The sequence below is a fragment of the Macaca nemestrina genome, chromosome 5 (genome assembly GCF_043159975.1).
Source record: "Macaca nemestrina isolate mMacNem1 chromosome 5, mMacNem.hap1, whole genome shotgun sequence".
NCBI lineage: Eukaryota > Metazoa > Chordata > Mammalia > Primates > Cercopithecidae > Macaca > Macaca nemestrina.
The window spans coordinates 139535684-139556447 of NC_092129.1; the positions used below are offsets into that span (position 1 = coordinate 139535684).

Below are 20764 nucleotides of genomic sequence, written 5' to 3' on the forward strand. Positions count from 1 at the left end.
AATTATTAAGATCAGAAATATAAGATCTGATTTTCTGGATTACATGTAGCACTCACCCTCCCTCCTCCAGAATGGTCATTAAATTACGGAATGACTTATATGTGCCAGGCACTGCTCTAAGTACTAAGAATACAGCAGTGAACAAGACAGTGAAGGTTCCTGTTCCTAATCGCTACTTCACCGAAGAAGAAAAAGTGTTTGCACATGATTTGAGAAAACAGATGGGAGTGAGAATTTTCACCCCTGGGTGCAGACTTGCCTCAAAATTAATTTAAATACTGTCCTATTTTGATCCATTTGAGAGCCTTCTAGGGAAAATCTACTCTGTTCTCCAGGTGTTCTAGAAGGATTCACCGAAGGAATAGTGAAGGTGGGAGCAGAATAGTGAAGTGGTTAGTGAAGGTAGAAGCTGAAATAGCTGCCAGACAGCTGTGCCCCTTCCCTGGAGGGAAGAGTCATGCCCCCAGGCACCCAGTGCCTTCAAAGGTTAAGGCTGTGAGTTCAGAGAACAAAGGAAGTTTTAAGGAAGAACGACTCCTCCCCAGTCCAGGTAAAGGGGGACGTAACTGAAGCACCACTCCCAGCCTCACTCCACCTCCTTCCATCAGCCCCAAGGAGGGGGACGTCTGATTGGACATATTTGACTCCGACCCTTCCTCCTTTCACTTGGGAGTAGGGCGTCTGCTCCACCTGCAGGAAGCACACATTTTTTTATAGGTAGCTACACACACACACACACACACACACACACACACACCTGTTAATACTCCAGAACTGCTATGACAAGGGAGTAAGTCTGCCTAATTCAAGGATGAATAAGACATTTATCCACTTCAGATTAAAGCCTTGTTGCTTGCTCATCCAACCCCTGGTCTGTCTGTCTGCTTTTCTCCCTCCCTTTCACCTCCTTCGACTGGTTTTAAACTCAGAAGGCAGAAGGGTATTTACTGATGCTGTCAATACAGTTTCCATTATAATGGTTTATGCCTGAGAATTTTTGTTTTTATTTTTATTGATTCTGTGAATGGATAAATGTTCCGTTGTATTTTCTTTTTTTCTTTTTTTTTTTTTTTTTTCTGACACGGAGTCTCGCTCTGTAGCCCAGGCTGGAGTGCAGTGGCCGGATCTCAGCTCACTGCAAGCTCCGCCTCCCGGGTTTACGCCATTCTCCTGCCTCAGCCTCCCAAGTAGCTGGGACTACAGGCGCCCGCCACCTCGCCCGGCTAGTTTTTTGTATTTTTTAGTAGAGACAGGGTTTCACCATGTTAGCCAGGATGGTCTCGATCTCCTGACCTCGTGATCCACCCGTCTCGGCCTCCCAAAGTGCTGGGATTACAGGCTTGAGCCACCGCGCCCGGCCTTCCTGTTGTATTTTCTAAATGGTTACTTGCTGATAAATAGCAAACCTTCTGGGTTTTGTGTAGGTTTTGTATTTGCCCAAATGACTCAGTTCTCTCACTGATTGTAGTAGTTTTTCAGTTGATAATTGGGTTTCCCATGTAAAAAAGGTACCTCTGCAAAAACATTAACTTTATTTAGACTTTTAGTCTTTTTTTTCCTGTGAGTGACAGGGTCTTGCTCAGTTGTCCAGGCTGCAATCCTCCCACCTCAGCCTCCCAACTAGCTGGGACTATGGGTGCATGCCACCTGGCTATATTCTTTCTTATAGCATTATTTCAGCTAAAAGAATAATAAATAGTAGTGACTTTATTATTTTAATTTAGTGACTTCTTTAATGCAAATAGCATTGCATTTCATTTTTAAGTATAATGATGGCTATGTTTTTTTTTTTTTAATCAGAAACGGATGTTAATTTATATCTAGTGTCATTTTTGCCTCTATTGAGAGAATTGTGTGACACCTCTGAGGTTTTTTTTTTTTTGGTAGGGGTAGGAGGAACAACGTCTTGCTCTGTTGCCCAGGCTGGAATGCAGTGGTGGGATCTCAACTCACTGCAACCTCCACTTCCTGGGTTTAAGCAATTCTCCTGCCTCAGCCTCCCAAGTAGCCGGAATTACAGGGACCCGCCAACACAACCGGCTTTTTTTTTTTTTTTTTTTTTTTTGAGACAGAGTCTTGCTCTTTCACCCAGGCTGGAGTGCAGTGGCACGGTCTTGGCTCACTGCAACCTCCATCTCCTGGGTTCAAGCAATTCTCCTGTCTGAGCCTCCCAAGTAGCTGGGACTACAGGCACCTGCCACCACACCCAGCTAATTTTTGTATTTTCAGTAGAGACGGGCTTTCACCATATTGGTCAGGCTGGTCTCAAACTCCTGACTTCAGGTGATCCGCCCACCTCAGCCTCCCAAAATGCTGGGATTACTGAGCCACCTCACCTGGCCAAGAGATGCTCCCCAGAATGGCTCGAACCACCCACCTCCAGAGTTGGAGGCAAGCACACCAATCAATCCACGACATGGAGGGTCGAGTGGTGCTCTGTATTTTTTTTAGTAGAAACAGGGTCTCACGATGTTGGCTGGGCTGGTTCTCAAACTCCTGACCTCAGATGATCTGCCCACCTCGGCCTCCCAAAGTGCTGGGATTACAGGCATTAACCACCATGCCCAGCCACCTCTGATATCTTATGTTGATGAATTATAAAGGGTAAGCCATCCATGCATTTTTGGGAATACATCCTTTACTTCTTTATGGTACATTATCCTTTATCATAGTGTTAGATTTAATTTTCGAGTATTCTATATTAGACTTTTACACCAACGTTTCTAAGTAGTGTGGTTTTCTTTTCTGCACTGTCAGCATTTGAGAACAAGGCTATATCAACTTTGTGACACACACAGGCTGTTGTCCATCTGTTCCTTGGCTCTGTGACAGTCTCTACAAAGCATTTACAGGCTCTACTTCTTCAACATTTTTCAAAATTTCCCCTCAAAACTATTTGATACAATTATCTTTCAGTCGTTTTTAACAGTTACTGGTCTATCCAGTCATTCAATTTTTTTTTTTCACATCTGCTTAGTTTTTTATTTAGTTAAGTATTAAGGACCAGTTAATCAACTCATTAGATTGGTCAGGGCAAGACACTTGAACTATGCAGCAGGATTTAAAAAGCAGTTGGTTTTTGGTAGTTCTCTGGTAACCACACAAACACATACACACAAATTTGTAGACTACTCTGAATATTGGATTTCCCCCGGGATCTTGTATAATAATGTGCTGTTCACAATCTGCAATATTTTGGAAAGTATATAAATTGGACACGGCCAAATTAAAGATATTTCATAAACGCCTATAAAGTATTTGGGAACTTCAGCTGTATTCCCCAAAAAATCAGTTTTAAACTATAAAGAACAAAAATGCATATAAAATCAAAACAGATTTAACAGACGTCTTTGAAAAAAATCAAATTATAATTCAATTTTCTACTTTTTCAAATATGACTAAGAAAAAGAGTCACAAGTAGTAATGTCTACCATCTTTTAAAAAATCCTCTAATAATTTTTTTTGAGACTGAGTCTCGCTCTGTCGCCCAGGCTGGGAGTGCGGTGGCGCGATCTGGGCTCGCTGCAAGCTCCGCCTCCCGGGTTCACGCCATTCTCCTGCCTCAGCCTCCCGAGTAGCTGGGACTACAGGCGCCCGCCACCACGCCCGGCTAATTTTTCGTATTTTTAGTAGAGACGAGGTTTCACCGTGTTAACCAGGACAGTCTTGATCTCCTGACCTCGTGATCCGCCTGCCTCGGCCTCCCAAAGTGCTGGGATTACAGGCATGAGCCACTGCGCCTGGCCCAACCAACCAGATTCTTTAATAAATTTCAGTCATTATATTTCCCTGGCACAGATTTATTAGCATAGCACCAAACATGGTAACCCCTGATAAATATTAAAATATTTTCCTATCACAATGGTCACAATTCTAACTATTAGTAAACACTTTTTTTTTTTTTTTTTTTGAGACGGAGTCTCGCTCTGCCGCCCGGGCTGGAGTGCAGTGGCCGGATCTCAGCTCACTGCAAGCTCCGCCTCCCGGGTTCCCGCCATTCTCCTGCCTCAGCCTCCCGAGTAGCTGGGACTACAGGCGCCGCCACCTCGCCCGGCTAGTTTTTTGTATTTTTAGTAGAGACGGGGTTTCACCGTGTTAGCCAGGATGGTCTCGATCTCCTGACCTCGTGATCCGCCCGTCTCGGCCTCCCAAAGTGCTGGGATTACAGGCTTGAGCCACTGCGCCCGGCCAGTAAACACTTTCTTAAATGGTAGCCCTCTCTGTTAAATGGTAAGCTCTCTGGGGACAGTGAACTTGTCCTTCCCGTTTCCCACTCTATCTATATCCCTAGTACCTACTGGGTACCTAGAATGTACTCAAGAAATAGCTGTGGGCCAGGAGCAGTGGCTCACGGCTGTAATCCCATCACTTTGTGCAGACTGCTTGAGTTCAGGAGTTTGAGACTAGCCTGGGCAACACGGCAATACCCTGACTCTATAAAATTTTTTTTTTAATTAGCCAGGCATGGTAGTGTGTGTTTGTAGTCCCAGCTACTCAGGGGGCTGAGGTGGGAGGACTGCTTGAGTCTGGGAAGTCGAGGCTGCAACGAGCCATGATTGCACCACTGCACTCCAGCCTGGGTGACAGAGTGAGATACTATCTCAAAAAAAAAAAAAAAAAGGAAAAATAGTTGTGAAGCTATGAATGAAATTAAAGCTTCTTTTTTTTCTTTGTTTTGCCTATTGTCCTTTTATTTTTCCACATTAGAAATGCCAAAGTCATGTCTTTTTTTTTTTCTTTTTTTAAGTACTGGATCCTAAATGACTTATCTATTTTATATTTTTAATTTCAAATTTATTAACTTCAAAGTTATATTCAAAAGAAAATTAATAATCAAATTATTTCCTAAAAACAAGACTGAAATAAATGAAAATAAATTAATCCATTGGCCTAAAGTTAGAAAAAATAAAACAAACTTTGCCATTATTATAGGTTTGTATCATGTAAAGAACATGAAACTTTCTTATTCAATCTAAACTCCATTTCAGTTGGAGGCTTATTCCACTGAAATTTATCATCACGACTGATATATCTGTCTTTGCTTTTATCTGTTTCACATTTTAATACTACAATGCTGCTTCTTTTGTTGTAAATATGATTTCATTTAGTTTCTTCACCTCTTATGATCTGCAAAGATTATTTCTTGCTTTTTAATTCTAGTAGCATACCATTTACTACTTTTAAAAATATTGACTTGGCAGGACGCAGTGGCTCACTCCTGTAATCCTAACACTTTGGGAGGCTGAGGTGGCTGGATCACCTGAGGTCAGGAGTTCGAGACCAGCCTGGACAACATGGCAAAACCCTATCTCTGCTAAAAAATGCAAAAATTAGCCAGGCGTGGTGGTAGGCGCCTGTAATCCCAGCCACTTGGGAGGCTGAGGCAGGAGAATTGCTTGAACCCAGGAGAAGGAGGTTGCAGTGAGCTGAAATTGCACCACTACACTCCAGCTTGGGTGACAGAGTGAGACTCTGTCTCGAAAAAAAAAAAGTTTGCTTCTTTTTTCCAGCAGCATTCCAAGAGAGAAATGACAGGATGTGAACTAAGCCCAGGACTAGGAGACTAAAGGAGAGGGAATGGATTTGAGAGCAGTGAAGGGCATACTAATCAATGGAGAAGAGGAATAAACAAATCTAGGCAGCAAGTAGTGCCTTAAGGGTCCCCAAGTCCATGTTGAGGAGGAGTTGGGGGCTCATGCTGAGTGTCTCTCAAGTTCACCTCCCAGAACAGCAACCCTTGCAACACACACCTCACTAGACCCTCACCATAACCCATGAGGCAGATATTACCATTTCCATTCTACAGATGAAGAAACAGAGCTCAGAAAAGTTCAACTGAATTCTGGTCTCTGGAATCCAAAAACGTCTTGAGCTACCACTGGGCAGCTGAGGCAGGGTTAGGCTGCGTGGGAAAACTGAGGACAAGACTTTGACCCACTGGATCAACCTTATCATCAAGTTGCAGGCCACAAAAAGAACATACCTGATAAAATAGAAAATAATATAGCAGATAATTCAGCGCTAACTGGTGAACAGAGAACAGACACAGTCTCAAAGATCAGGGATAAAATCTCCAGTGGGGAAGCTTGGTCTGGTGCTTTGTATCCGTTTCCATCGGTCCTTACAGCCGCTCGTCAGACCCCAGCAGCAAAGATGGTGAAGCAGATAGAGAGCAAGGCTGCTTTTCAGGAAGCCCTGAACACCGCAGGTGATAAACTTGTAGTAGTTGACTTCTCAGCCACGTGGTGTGGGCCTTGCAAAATGATCAAGCCTTTCTTTCATTCCCTCTCTGAAAAGTATTCCAACATGGTATTCCTTGAAGTAGATGTGGATGACTGTCAGGATGTTGCTTCAGAGTGTGAAGTCAAATGCATGCCAACATTCCAGTTTTTTAAGAAGGGACAAAAGGTGGGTGAATTTTCTGGAGCCAATAAGGAAAAGCTTGACGCCACCATTAATTAATTAGTCTAATCATGTTTTCTGAAAACATAACAAGCCATTGACTATTTAAAACTTGTAATTTTTTTAATTTACAAAAATATAAAATATGAAGACATAAACCCAGTTGCCATCTGTGTGACAATAAAACATTAATTCTAACGCTTTAAAAAAAAAAATCTCCAGTGGGCACTGGGCTCCCACACTGCCAGTTACCTGAACAACCCTGGGTTATCTGGCCATCTCGACATAATTAGTAATCATGGAGGTGGGGATGTTTGGATGACAAATTATCTGATCATCCCAGCAACGCCCCGCATTTGAACCATGTTTACCAATTTTTATAGATTATTCTGTGTGAATTTCACAGGCCCACTGCAGAACAGTGATTCAGAAACTTTTTTGGTCATAAACCTGTTAAGAATCTGATGAAAGCTATAATCTCCCTCTCCACAAAAATAACAAATACAAAATCGTGTATGTAATTTTGACACGTTCATATCCTTTGACAGAGCAACTCCACTTCCAGGAATTTGCCCTACAGATATACAAGCACAAGGGCAAAGACAGATACAAGGATATTTGTGGTGGTATTGTTTAAAATAGGAAACCCTCCGAAACAAACCTGAAGTCCACCAGTAGGGCACTGGTGAAATAAACCAGGGAAGTGGGGGCAGGATGGGGTGAGGGAGTATAGACAGCACTGGCTTCAGGCTTAGCTTCCCCTTAAAAGATGCAGGGGCCTTCCTGCCCCCCTACCCAACCTGGTGCCCCCAACTCAGCAAGGTCCCTGGAGAGGAAGAAATGCAAGCAAGCGCACAGGAGGAGGCTAAATAATGAATTGTAAGTGTGTGTTTTCTTTGGCCAGGGCAGTCTGGCCAAGCTCTGGGGGCTGCTGGGCAAACATTTTTCATATTTTAGTAGCTGGCCTATGCCCAAAGCAGTCAAAAGTTAAGCAAGCTTTGAATGAGCTGCTCCCTTGCTCTCCAAGGTCCCAAGAACTCTTAATGAGGTTCTAAGGCAGTGGCCTCCAGGCCTCCAGCAAACTGGTCATGTTGCCTTAAATATCACTTACCCTTCACTACTTTTGATGAATGCAAATGATTCAGCAACAAAACACTTAGCCTGAAGCGAAATCTGTCTTTGTGCAGCCGGTTTCACCAGCTTGCTGACAGCCCAGCTCAGGCAGGGCCCTACCGGACAGGCAGGCAGGCTGGCCCAGCGGAGCCGCAGTAGCCCAGGCTAGCCCAGGCAGACCCCTGCACACCCAGGGCAGCAGCAGCAAAAGGCAGGAAGTGCAGAGCACAAGGGAAGATCTCCATCCCACCCACCACCCCAGCGACCAGGTGCAGACCTTCACAATTCCACCTCTTTATGACTCTGGCTCCAGGGCAGAGGAAAGTGTGAGCAGGAAAAACAAAAGGTATTTATTTGATCTAAGGAATGGGGCTTGGTCCCAGGCACCTCAAAGGCTTGTCCAGTCACCACCCACCCCCACCTCCCCTTCACCTGAGGCCAGGTTCCAGAGGAACTCAGAAAGAGAACCCGCAAAGCTCGCTTGGATCCCGGCCCTCCTTCACCAACTGCAAGGAAGTCACAAAAACAGAGACAGTGTAAAGAACCCAATTTACACCCTGTTTTCGAAGTTCTCTTTTGGCAGCAAAAACTGAAAGCAATTTTTCAGGAGTCTGAGAGCAACTTTTAACTAATTTCTTTCCAACCTGAGGCTCAGGGGGATTTCTTGCCCTGTCAGCCTGATCAACACCTCTCCCCGGGGCTGAGATAGCAGCCCTGGCCCAGAACAGGCAGCTGTTAATTCAGCTGCCACGTCTTCACCAGCTGCTGGCGGGAGACCCACAGAGGTCCATGCAGGCTCTCTCTAGGCTTTCTTGGTCGTGGATGCAAATATGGAATCAGAGGGCATTAGACCCAAACTAGGCAACTGGCTAAACTCAGGACTACTGAGAGCCCACACATATCTGCCTAGCTGCCTTAGACATAAAAAGGGCTTTGAAATATTTGTTGACTTGGTTTAAAAAGGGGCTGACTTGGCCCCTTTCAACCCTCACAGGACAGAGAAGACAAGATCAGTCTCCCCAACAGAAAAAAGTTTCTCATTGTATCTTAGAGGGCCTCCAAAAATAAGTTATATTGCATCAAAAATGCCCTTAGCTGTACATCCGTCTTTCAGAAAAAGAGCACTGCAATTTTCTTAAAACAATCAGGAAGAACATTTCAATGCCGTTCTTCCCCATCAGTTAAGGCACACCATCTATTATATAATACCTTATTATTCAAAACACTCTCATAGAAAGCCAACCGAAGCAGAAAAGAGCATTCCTTAATCGAGGGGCTAAGTCTCCTAGCCCCTGGGACTCTTTAAGTTCTTGCCTTCCATTAATTGGCCCCTTTCCTTCCTGGGCCTCAGTGACCATGCAGGAAGAATGCTTTCCAAAACCCCTATGTGGTAAAGTGCTTAAGGCTACAGAAGTGAACAGGTAGAAGGCTTGACACACACATCTACACAGCAATCTACTGGTTTTTGTTTTGTTTTGTTGTTTTTTTAAGACAGAGTTTCATTCTTGTTGCCCTGGCTGGAGTGTAATGGCACAATCTTGGCTCACCGCAACGTCCACCTCCCAGGTTCAAGCGATTCTCCTGCCTTAGCCTCTCGAGTAGCTGGGATTACAGGCATCCACCACCACAACTGGCTAATTTTTTTTTTTTTAAGTAGAGACTGGGTTTCTCCATGTTGGTCAGACTGGTCTGGAACTCCCAACCTCAGGTGATCCCGCCTGCCTTGGCCTCCCAAAGTGCTGGGACTACAGGCATGAGCCACCATGGCCTGGCCAGCAATCTATTTTAAAAAAACAATTTTGCTTTTGATATTCATACAAAAGGGACACATCTTTCTCTTTTCATCCACCATATAAACCCCATAACCAATCCACCCCACCATCAAATGAACCAGAACTCAACCAAAGAATTCCTTGGCCTTTGGGAAGTTACAATGTGCCTGAAGGGGGAAAGGTGGTGAAGCAGGAGAACAGGGCCTGCAGGAAGCGAACCTAAGGCAGTTTCACACCTATGTCCTCCAACTAAATTGAAATGAAAGCCCTGACTTTGCAGGCCTAAGTAACAAAAAGAGCAGAGGCTACTACTGGCTTTGAACCTTTCTGCCAGGCAGATGGGAAATTGGCTGTCTGCAGCCAATCATACTGAGTGCAGATCCTGTCTTCATTTGCAACTTTGTAACTTCACTCCAGCCTCAGAATGGTTGCTATCCACAACCAATCAGACTGACATGCTGGCCCAGTCTTCCTTTGCATAGAAATGTAACTTTGTAACTTCACCCTAGCCACTGACTGGTTGCTTTTTCCAACCAATCAGATGTTTGCACAGGAGCATGACCTTTGCATGAAGTGGCCAGTAGGAAACTTTTAGGGGGTATTTGGGTCCAGGAAGATTCTGCATCCCAGCCCTTAAGCCGCTGCTTGAGTGTGCTCCCACACTGTGGAGTGTACTTTCATTTTCAATATATCCCTGCTTTCCTTCTTCTGTTGCTTCATTCTTTCTTTGCTTTGCTGGGGGTTTTGTCCAATTCTTTGTTCAAAACACCAAGAACATGGACACTTGCAGTCACGACCCTCTACCAGTGACAGTGTCATTCAGTAATGCTTGGGTAGCACAAAGTAGAATGGATGGCAACCAGTTGTCTCCACAAAGTCAGAATCAGCCTCACACAAGTGTGCTGCTGGGGAAGAAAACGCTACCATCTCCTGTCCGTCTCCTGCCTGCCTGAGCGAGGTCTCCATCCTCTGAGCTCCTGACATTTACTGTGTGCCTCTCTTTGGTCTTCTCTGTACCCTTGTCTTGTTAATCACTCTCTTCAGATTCTGTCTTGATTCACCTACCAGCAATCCATTCCTGGAGTAAACCTCCAGTGTCCCCCAGCTCAGTCTTTCCAGTTGGAGACTGAATTAGCCAGGCGTGGTGGTGGGCGCCTGTAATCCCAGCTACTCTAGAGACTGAGGCAGGAGAATCGCTTGAACCCGGGAGGTGGAGGTTGCAGTGAGCCGAGATTGCGCCATTGCACTCCAGCCTGGGCAACAAGAATGAAACTCCGTCTCAAAAAAAAAAAAAAGGAGAACCTGTCATCAGAGAGTCACTGTATTCTTTCCATAATAGACAGACTGTGTGCCTTCTGAGGGATACCTACCTCCTCTTGTAAACATCTCTTGCCTTATGAAGGCTTAAAGTCACCAGCCACCCGCCACCAACATACACACATGCACGCAATACTTAACATGATGCTTTATGCCTTAAGCATCATTTGTAATTTACATGCCAGACTAAAAGGAAAACGGGTTTTATTGAAAGTTACTGGTAGATGGGAAGCAAAACTAGGCCTGTAAATTACAGTTATAACCATCACAGATAAGCATCACAGTTATAACCATCACAGATAACCATCACAGCTATAACCATCACAGATAATCATCACAGTTATAACCTCCACAGATAACCATCACAGGTATAACCTCCACAGATAACCATCACAGTTATAGTCATCTTTTACTGAGCATTCGCAAGATCACAGACTAAGTCCTTCACATATACTGAATTTAGAAGATGCTCCATTATTTATTTGCACCAAGAGGACAAAGTGGTACTAGTTGAACTAAGACATAATGTTATATACAGTAGTCCCCCCAATCCTGGGGGGGATATGTTCTATGATCCCCCAGTGGATGTCTGAAACCTTAGATAGTAACAACCCCCAAATGGTATGTTTTTTGCCTATATATACATACCTACAGTAAAATTTCATTTATACATTAAGCACTTGACATCTGTAATCCCAGCACTTTGGGAGGCTGAGGTAGTAGCAGTATTGCTTGAGTCTAGGAGTTCAAGATCAGCCTGGGCAACAGAGCAAGATCTTATCTCTACAAAAATTTAGCTGGGCGTGATGGCACACACCTGCAGTCCCAGCTACTTGGGAGGCTGAGGTGGGAGGATCGCTTGAGCCAAGGAGGTCTTGAGGCTGCAGTGAGCCATGACTGCACTACTGCGTTCCAGCCTGGGCAACAGAGCAAGACCATATCTCCAAAGATTAATAAATAAATTAGTCACATTAGGCTGGGCACGGTGGCTCACGCCTTAAATCCCAGCATTTTAGGAGGCCAAGGTGGGTGGATCACGAGGTCAGGAGTTCAAGACCAGCCTGACCAACATGGTGAAACCCCATCACTACTAAAACTACAAAAATTAGCTGGGCATGGTGACACGCGCCTGTAATACCAGCTACTCAGGGGGCTGAGGCAGGAGAATCACTTGAACCCGAGAGGTGGAGGTTGGAGTGAGCTGAGATCGCACCACTGCACTCCAGCCTGGGCCACAGAGCAGGACTCTATCTCAAAAATAAAATAAATTTAAAAAAGAGTCACTTGAACACAAGCACTCTGATACCCTGACATTCGATAAACTGGACAAAGGGATGATTCACGTCCTGGGCGGGATGGAGTGGGATATCGAGAGATTTTATCATGCTACTCCGAATGGCATAAAACTTAAAACTTGTAAGCTGTTTACTTCTGGAATTTTCCATTTAATATATTTTGACCATGGGTAGCTGAAACCACGGATCAGGGGTGACTAATGTAATTAATTATAAGTTACATCCCAATTTCAAAGATGTGCAAATGTGAAAAGAAAAAACATCTAAGAGTTAATGAAATGCAGTACCATCTCACTCAACTCTTGCAAGAACTCTAATGAGACTGGTATTATTATCCCTATCTTACAAAAGAGGAAACTGGGCCAGGCACGGTGGCTCACGCCTGTAATCCCAGCACTTTGGGAGGCTGAGGCGGGCAGATCACGAGGTCAGGAGATCTAGACCATCCTGGCTAACACGGTGAAACCCTGTCTCTATAAAAATATAAAAAATTAGCCAGGCATGGTGGCGGGCGCCTGTAGTCCCAGCTACTCAGGAGGCTGAGGCAGGAGAATGGCGTGAACCTGGGAGGCAGAGGTTGCAGTGAGCCGAGATCACGCAACTGCACTGCACTCCAGCCTGGGCAATGAGCGAGACTCCGTCTCAAAAAAAAAAAAAAAGAGGAAACCGGCTGGGCACGGTGGCTCACGCCTGTAATCCCAACACTTTGAGAGGCAGAGGCAGGCTGATCACCTGAAGTCGGAAGTTTGAGACCAGCCTGGCCAACATGGTGAAACCCCGTTTCTACTAAAACAAAATATACAAAAATTAGCCAGGCATGGTGGCATGGGTCTGTAGTTCTAGCTAGTTGGGAAGATGAGCCAGGAGGGTTGCTTGAACCCGGGAGGCAAAGATTGCAGTGAACCAAGATCGCGTCACTTCACTCCAGCTTGGGCGACAGAGTGAGACTCTATCTCCAAAAAAAAAAAAAAAGAGGAAGAAACCGAGGCTCAGAGAATTGAAGTAAACTAAGGTCTCTCAGCCAGTAAGTTGTGGAGCCAGAAGTCAGTTCCTGAACAGATTTCTGAATTTCCCTGGGAAGCAGGGAGCAAAGAGGAGGCAGCCAGGCTTCAGACGGATCCTTCTTGGTTACGCTGACCCATCAGAGGCAAATAACCCTGACTTGGCTGATCCCTAAAATCAGGGTCTTTCTTCAAGTGCACCTTCACAGATCCTACTTCCAGCAACAACAACAAAAAGAAAACAGGTTTCCCTAGCTCCTTCCTTGCAAAACTGGCTGGAAGTGAGGGGGGAACCTCTCAGCCAACTTGTTATATATAAAGCACATTTAACGAGCCTTTCAAGTCCTGGGAGTAGGAGAAGGAAGGGTTCATTGGAAATCTGATACTTTGGCAACCAAGCGGGAGGGACAAGGCCCTGAGCATCAGACCCTGAGGATAAACACCATCCCAAACCCCTTTGTCTGCCAGAAGGAGATACTTCCTGGGGGAGCAGGAGGCGGCAATGCTTTTTATGACAAAGCCCACCTAACAACAACCTCCACCGGAGACCTGGCTAGGGTCTTTGTACAACCCACCTAACCATAAACCCTCTATCTTTTCCCAAACCTGCTGGGGTCCCTCTCTCCACAAATACCTGTGACCATCATAAATGCCCTTAAACAGCCCCAGTTTACTGCCCAGCCTGCCTGCTGCTAAATGAGGGCATTTGTTTCAAATTTGCAAATACCGACAGCGGTGGAAACCTAAGTCCACCCCTAAAATGAAATGTTCTGCATTCCTCCAGGCCTGAAGCACCATGCTTCAAAAGCTGCAAGAGGCCCCAGCTGTTTACTCACTGGTGGGGTTATTGGGAGAGGTATTTTCCTGCTCCCTGAGGAGGCTCCTTTGATCCAGGCAAAGTGGGAAGGGGCAGAGAGGGGTGCCACCCACACCAAGGCTAGGCTGGGCCCATGCTCTCCTACCCCTTTCTGGGTCACCAGCAGCAGCTGTGCAGCGCCTAGAAAAGGGACTCTCTTGGAAAGGCCCAAGTAGAGACTAAAATTGCTGTCTGGAGACAGAGCAAGTTGGCTTGGTGGCTTCCGCAGGATCTCTCAAGCCATGTTCAAAGGCCCTTCAGACAAAGGTAGAGGGTAAGGAAAGGCACAGGAGGCTGCACAGCCGCTGAGAGCACCCCAACCTCTTACACAGGCAGAAACAAAGGACAAGGTCCCCACCCTGTTCTTCCCAGTCTACCGCACAGCTCAGGACACTCCATCAAAACAGGGTGCAGGTGTTTACTAAATAACAGCCTTTTGTTCTAAGAAGTTTTGCTAAAGGGGAGGGGGGATAGGCAAGAAAGAGAGAGAGCCCTTCTTGCAGGTCTCCAGGGCTGTTCCAGGACCCAACCTAGCCCCCTCCCCTCAGTACTCCTCCTGTAAGAGGCCTGGATCCCTGGGGTAGAGGAGGAGCTCAGATCATGGGCAGAAAAGCTGCTGTGTAGCTGGGCATTTTTTTAATTGGTCAGTTTAACAACTGGTTTAAACTGCTAAAGGAACTAAACTGATAGAATGCTTTGTTCTTTGTGCTGGAACTATAAGAGATCGACAGCATTTCCTTTTTTCTTCCCCCTGAGGTTGTAAGACAATGTTTTCTTTGTGATTTGTTTTGTTTTTCAGGTAGCTGAAAATTAGGTTTGGATCTCAAATGCCATCCTAGCACTCTCTAAGGATCTGTTGGCCTGACGGAGCCTTCTCCCTCTTCTTCTAGGTGGGAAACAGCCCAGCTTTGTAAACAGATGAGCTACAATGGAATCATATCACCTTTGCATCCTCCCTTTGCATCCTCCCGTGATCCTCCCGTGATAGAACGTAGGTTCCCACACTGGAGTCTGAGAACCTCAGAAGCAGAAGAACAAACTCAGCAGAATCACCAAGAGCGGTCAACAGTTCAGCCAAAGAGAGATACACCTGGCACAAGAAAAGTGGCATCTCCCAGAATGTCAAGGTCATGATCCAACCTCGCCTGAACACTCCTGAGGGTTAAAAGACTTGACTCCAAAGTCAGAAATTAAAGGGAAATCTACATCATTAGGCCCCTACTATGGGGCAGGGCCTGGAGCACCAAGCATGGGCACATCTACCTACGCAAAAGTAGTATGAGGTGGCAAACTCTATTAACCACTATGGGGATGACTCTATTACCTCCTACGTGGTCTCCACCACAGCACTGCTCAGCGTACAACTCCCAGCAGGAAGCAATGATCTGGAATGCACCTACAAGCCAGGGCCTGCAACTGCCTGTGACCTTCCAGCAGCACCAGGAGGAGGAGGCTAAGGATTCACGGGTTCATGAGAAAAGCTCAAGCCATTGGGATTTAGGCACAGTGCCCTAGCCTTTTAGACTATATATAGTTTCACCATAACTCTTTTTATTTATTTATTTTTTTGAGATGGCATCTCACTCTCACCCAGGTTGGAATGCAGTAGCATGATCTCAGCTCACTGCAACCTCTGCCTCCCAGGCTCAAGCCATTCTCCTGCCTCAGCCTCCCGAGTAGCTGGGATTACAGGCATGCACCACCACAGCCGGCTAATTTTGTGTTTTTAGTGGAGATGGGGTTTCATCACGTTGGTCAGGCTGATCTGGAACTCCTGATCTCATGATCCACCTGCCTTGGCCTCCCAAAGTGCTGGGATTACAGGTGTGAACCACCACACTAGCTTCAGCCCTGTTCCTCACCAGCTCTGCCGTGCTGGGCAGATTGTGCTTTTGTGCCTCAGTTTCTTTCCCTGTCAAATACTCTCTCTCCTAAATCTTTGCACCACCCTTTGCACCCAGAGAATTATACCCTAATATCCACATCACCAGATGGTCAAGTCTAAACACATCTGTGCCCACGCACTAGAGACTCCAGAATAAAAAGCAGCCCTTAGATTAAAGTGCTCTCCCTAAACCCAGGGTAAGGAGAGCCTGTAAGGTGTAGCAGAAATAGGGCTGGAGGTGCCACACTGAGTGAGCCTCAGCAAGGGCCCTCCAAGGTCTTCTGTTCTGAAATTGAAGCCTGGAGAGGAGGATGGGACTTGCCCATGGTCATACAAGCAGTTTCAGGCAAACGTGGAAGGAGAGTCTATGTCTTCCAACACTGAGCCTAGTGTTCCTCCTGGTGCCTCCTCAGGTTCAAGAGGTATGAACAGCACCAGGACACCCAGCGCTGGAGCTTAGCAAGACCCAAGACCCGCCTTTGGGACTGAGGTCCTATCACTTCTCTTGCAGGAATTCCTCTAAATCAGGAATGCCCACACAACTTTACCTGGAGACCCTAGTGTCCCCAGGGAGAGAGGAAACAGGAGAAAGGAAAACTGAAAGCTCCTTAATAAAATGTGAAATAAACTCTGCAGCCCACTCTTCCCAAGGACTCAGCCAGCCTTCCACACCAATTATCACGTAAGGCTAGCAGCCTGTATCGGCAAGACAGCAACATCCTCTCACAGAGAAAAGGGCCCAGAAATAGGCCAAGACTTCAGCAGCCACAGATACACAATGCGCAGTGGGTACAGTAACGGGGCCGCACACTCATGGGCTTCTCCTATCGTATGTTACAGGCAGGATTGCCCCATCCCACCACCATCGGAGGCAGAACAGTAGTGAAGAGGGCTCACTTGAAACACATTAGAACAGAGGCATCAAAATCATCTTGGTACATCGGCTGGGAAACAAAGAGCCACTAGTTGCAAGGCCTTCATGCCAATGGAACAGCCACCTTTGACTGTACAGGTTGTGCACTGCTCAAGATGTCTGACCAAAGAACCAACACTGAAATACTGCCTGAACCCTGGTGCAGGACTGCATCTACCTGGAGGAAGGGGTTTTTTTTTTTCTTTTTTTTTTCTTTGAGATAGGGTCTCGCTCAGTTGCCCAGGCTAGAGTGCAGTGGTGCAATCACATCACAGCTTACCCACTTCAGCTCTGACGTCCCAGGCTCAAGCAATCCTCCCGCCACAGCCTTTGAGTAGCTGAGACTACAGGCATGCACCACCACGCCCAGCTAGTTTTTTTTGTATTTTTTGTAAAGACAGGGTTTCGTCTTGTTGCCTAGGCTGGTCTCAAACTCCTGAGCTCAAGTGATCCACTTGCCTCTGCCTCCCAAAGTGCTGGGATCACAGGCGCGCCCACGACTCCCAGTGCGCCCACGATTCCCAGTGCACCCACGACTGGGAGTACTTATTTGTAATGTGCACAAAGGTACCGTACGAACTAGCTGCTGGGACACCTCAGCAGTCCCAAAGGCACACAAACGTTCTCCTCATTGCCCCGCCACCACCCCAAGGAGGAGACAAAAAAAAAAAAAAAGAAGCCAGAGTGTCTCCTGGAGGGGAGGCTGTGCATGAGGGGAGCCCACTGCCCTTGGCCACACAGAACCTCAGGAACCTCCCCACAGCATAGACAGAAGTTCCCACAAATTACACAGAGTCGCTGACTGGGGAAACCCCCACAGCCATCCAGTGATTATAGAAACCCCTCCCTTGGGTATCATAAAATTCTGCCTAGGCTGCATGAAGCACAATTCACTACCCATTCCCTGAGAACCTCAGCATGCCGGGAGAGACAGTGGCCCTTAAGCAGCACCAACCCACCCCTTGGGAGAATCTGCTATTGAGACAGACAGAGGGAGAATTCCCACCAGGAAAATGTGGCTGTGTGTGGCTCCCATATTTCTGGGTTGCTGTTGGAATACTGAGACCCATTTAGAAAACCTGTGCTTTTGAATGAGGAAGCCAGTCTTTTTTTTTTCTTTCTCTTTTTTTTTTTTTTTTTTTTTTGAGACAGAGTTTCGCTCTTGTTGCCCAGGCTGGAGTGCAATGGCGCAATCTCAGCTCACCACAACCTCGGCCTCCCAGGTTTGAGTCATTCTCCTGCCTCGGCCTCTCAAGTAGCTGGGATTACAGGCATGCCCGGCAAATTTTGTATTTTTAGTAGAGACAGGATTTCTCCATTTTGGTCAGGATGGTCTTGAACTCCCGACCTTAGGTGATTCGCATGCCTCAGCTTCCCAAAGTGCTGGGATTATAGGCATGAGCCACTGCATCTGGCCCAAATGAGAAAACCATTTCTAAGGCTGCTAGTCAAGAGGCACTTTGTTGAGCCTTCGGCAAACCATTCTAGAGTCAGAGGGCTGGAGAGAAAGGCTGACACCTCTGGCCGGGCACAGTGGCTTATGCCTGTAATCCCAGCACTTTGGGAGGGCAAGGCAGGCGGATCACAAGGTCAGAAGTTCAAGACCAGCCTGACCAATATGGTGAAACTCTGTCTCTACTGAGAATACAAAAATTAGCCGGATATGGTGGCGGGCGCCTGTAATCCCAGCTACTTAGGAGGCTGAGGCAGGAGAATGGCGTGAACCCAGGAGGCGGAGGTTGCGGTGAGCCAAGATCACACCACTGCATTCCAGCCTGGGTGACAGAGAGAAAGAGGGGAGGGGAGGGGAGGGGAGGGGAGGGGAGGGGAGGGGAGGGGAGGGGAGGGGAGGGGAGGGGAGGAAGAAAAGAAAAAAGAAAAAAGGCTGACCCCTCAAAAGGAAACAGCTGGCCAGGACAGTCTCTGGGAAGAACCCTCAGGGCTAGCCAGAGGGGCTGCTTCCCAGGGGTCACCCATTTCCACGGCTGAAGAGCATTGTATCACAACTTCACAGGGGCCAGCAAGGCAGGCAAAAGCATCACTTGCATTGTGCTGATGAGGAAACTGAGGCTCGGAAAGGTTAACTAACCAGCTCAGGGTCATGTGGGTATGCAGCAATTGATCCGGGACCAGAATACAGAAAAACTGGTGTCACGGGTCTATAGATGTCTCTTCTCTTACTTCATCGCTTATGGCTGCTGTGTGATAGTAGAACAGAACCACCCAGGTTTTCAGAATCCTGGTCTGATGACTTTACATCATTCTGAGGCCATCACTGACTACATCTATTCAGCAAGGTCGGGTCCTCTCCCTCTCTAAAGCCCTCCCACCCCCATTTGCTCCTACATCTCAGACTTACCATCCCACACATTCTGGAATGTACTTCTATTCTACTTAGCACTTTACCAAATGGTGTCTTTCATACTTCATCTGATTTATGTTTCTCCATCTTGTCTTCCTCCTGCGTCCCATGGCTCCTCAGACAGCTTCACCCATAGAAGACACTCAAGCACTTTGAATGAACTCCCTCCTAAGCTCCCCACTATTAATACCGCCCTTTTTCTCAACACCACACCTCCACTTCAGACTGACAAATTCTCCTTATGGCTACTCAGTGGTTCTCACACTTAAGCGTAGGTAAGAATCTCCAGGAAGCTCTATAAATGCAGTTTCCAGGCTGGGCATGGTGGCTTACACCTGTAATCCCAACACTGTGGCAGGCAGAGGCAGGAGGATTGCTTAAGCCCAGGAGTTCAACAGCCTGGGCAACACAGCAAGACCTCGTCTCTACTAAAAATAAAAAATAAATGTAAAAAACTAGCCAGGTACGGTGGCATGCACCTGTGATCCCAGCTACTTGGGAGGCAGAGGCGGGAGAATCACTTGAGCCCAACAGGACAAGGCTGCAGTGAGCTGTGATTGCACCACTGCAATCCAACCTGGGTGACAGAGTGAGACCCTGTCTCAAAAATAAATGAATAAAAATTAAAATGCAGTTTCCTTTAGAAATCTGACCTATGTAACTGGATTGGCTATTCAAAAACAACATAATCTAACAAAAAAATAAAATGCATTTTCTGGCCTCTCCCTCAATAATTCTGATGGGCAGGTCTGCAGTAAGGCCCAGGAAACTAAAATTTTCTTCAGTACTTTGGTGACCTGCCCTCTCACTATACTCTCCACTCTACGTCTTTGAGAAACACGTATCTATACCTTCCTAATATGTGACTTACAATCCCTACCCCACGACTCGGAACCTTGTCTTCAGAAATTATATACACACCCAAACCTGTGAGTGCATATCCCACTTATCAAGGCTTACACTTGTAACAGGGGCTTGGGATCTGCAGGACACCTGGTGGATGACGTTCTAGTTACCTGAGCATTCACTCAACACATACCCCAGTTAATGCACACAGCAGATGAGAGTTTAGCAATGTCAAACCAAGTAGCGAGAGGGGAAAGGCGCCTGTGTGCATGTCAGCCCTTCGAACCAAGCTTCCTCCCTGCCCCACTGCTGTTTGTGCAACATTACTGGGAGGGAAATGGCCTAAATGCAGAGAAGAAAAGAGGATGGAAAAAGTGACATACTACAGAGGGCTTCCTCAAACCGCTGATTAGCTGTGGCAGCTCTCGGGCCAGCTCCACCAAAGTGCCAGGGGGCTCAGTAGTGAACTCAGAGAATTCCAACATAGGACTCTAACCAGCTACAATGGCAGTACTTTCACACCCTCAGAAAAAGGACCAGGCAGATGGGGGCCAGAGCAGGAATCGAGGGGAGGAGCAGGCGGCAGCTCCAGGGCAAGGTGAGGGCCAGCGCCAGCAACTGTGGCCCTGAGTCTGTAACCCCACCATGTGGCTCTGGCCAGGGGTAGTGCCCAGGCACAGCAGCAGAGAGGCATCTACTGAGGTTAGGGAGAGCAGGAGGTTGAGGGACGCAGGCCAAGGACACCCGACCCTGTTTAATGACCCTTTCTTCCATCAGGAAAACACCAAAGACTGAATCCTTGGCCCCAAACTGCTCTTGGCTCCAATATTAGAGTCTGAACCGGCCAACCTCTGTCCCAGACGAGTCTCACAGAAGCTGCATTGGCTTAAACACAGACTCACACAAACCCCCTCACTCCAGAATATGAAATGCTCCAAAGACTAACAACACTACAACTGTCAAAGCCCAGCGGAGACATGCCTCCCTTTATGAACCAAATGT

The 20764-nt window shown here is 46.7% G+C and overlaps 1 protein-coding gene and 1 pseudogene across 3 annotated transcripts in view; one reads left to right on the forward strand and one right to left on the reverse strand.

Annotated features, from left to right (window-relative positions):
• LOC105489582 (protein tyrosine kinase 7 (inactive)) overlaps positions 1-20764 on the reverse strand; it is an 83936-nt gene that overhangs the window by 57113 nt on the left and 6059 nt on the right. The window lies entirely within an intron of this gene.
• LOC105489581 (thioredoxin pseudogene) lies at positions 6121-6477 on the forward strand (annotated as a pseudogene).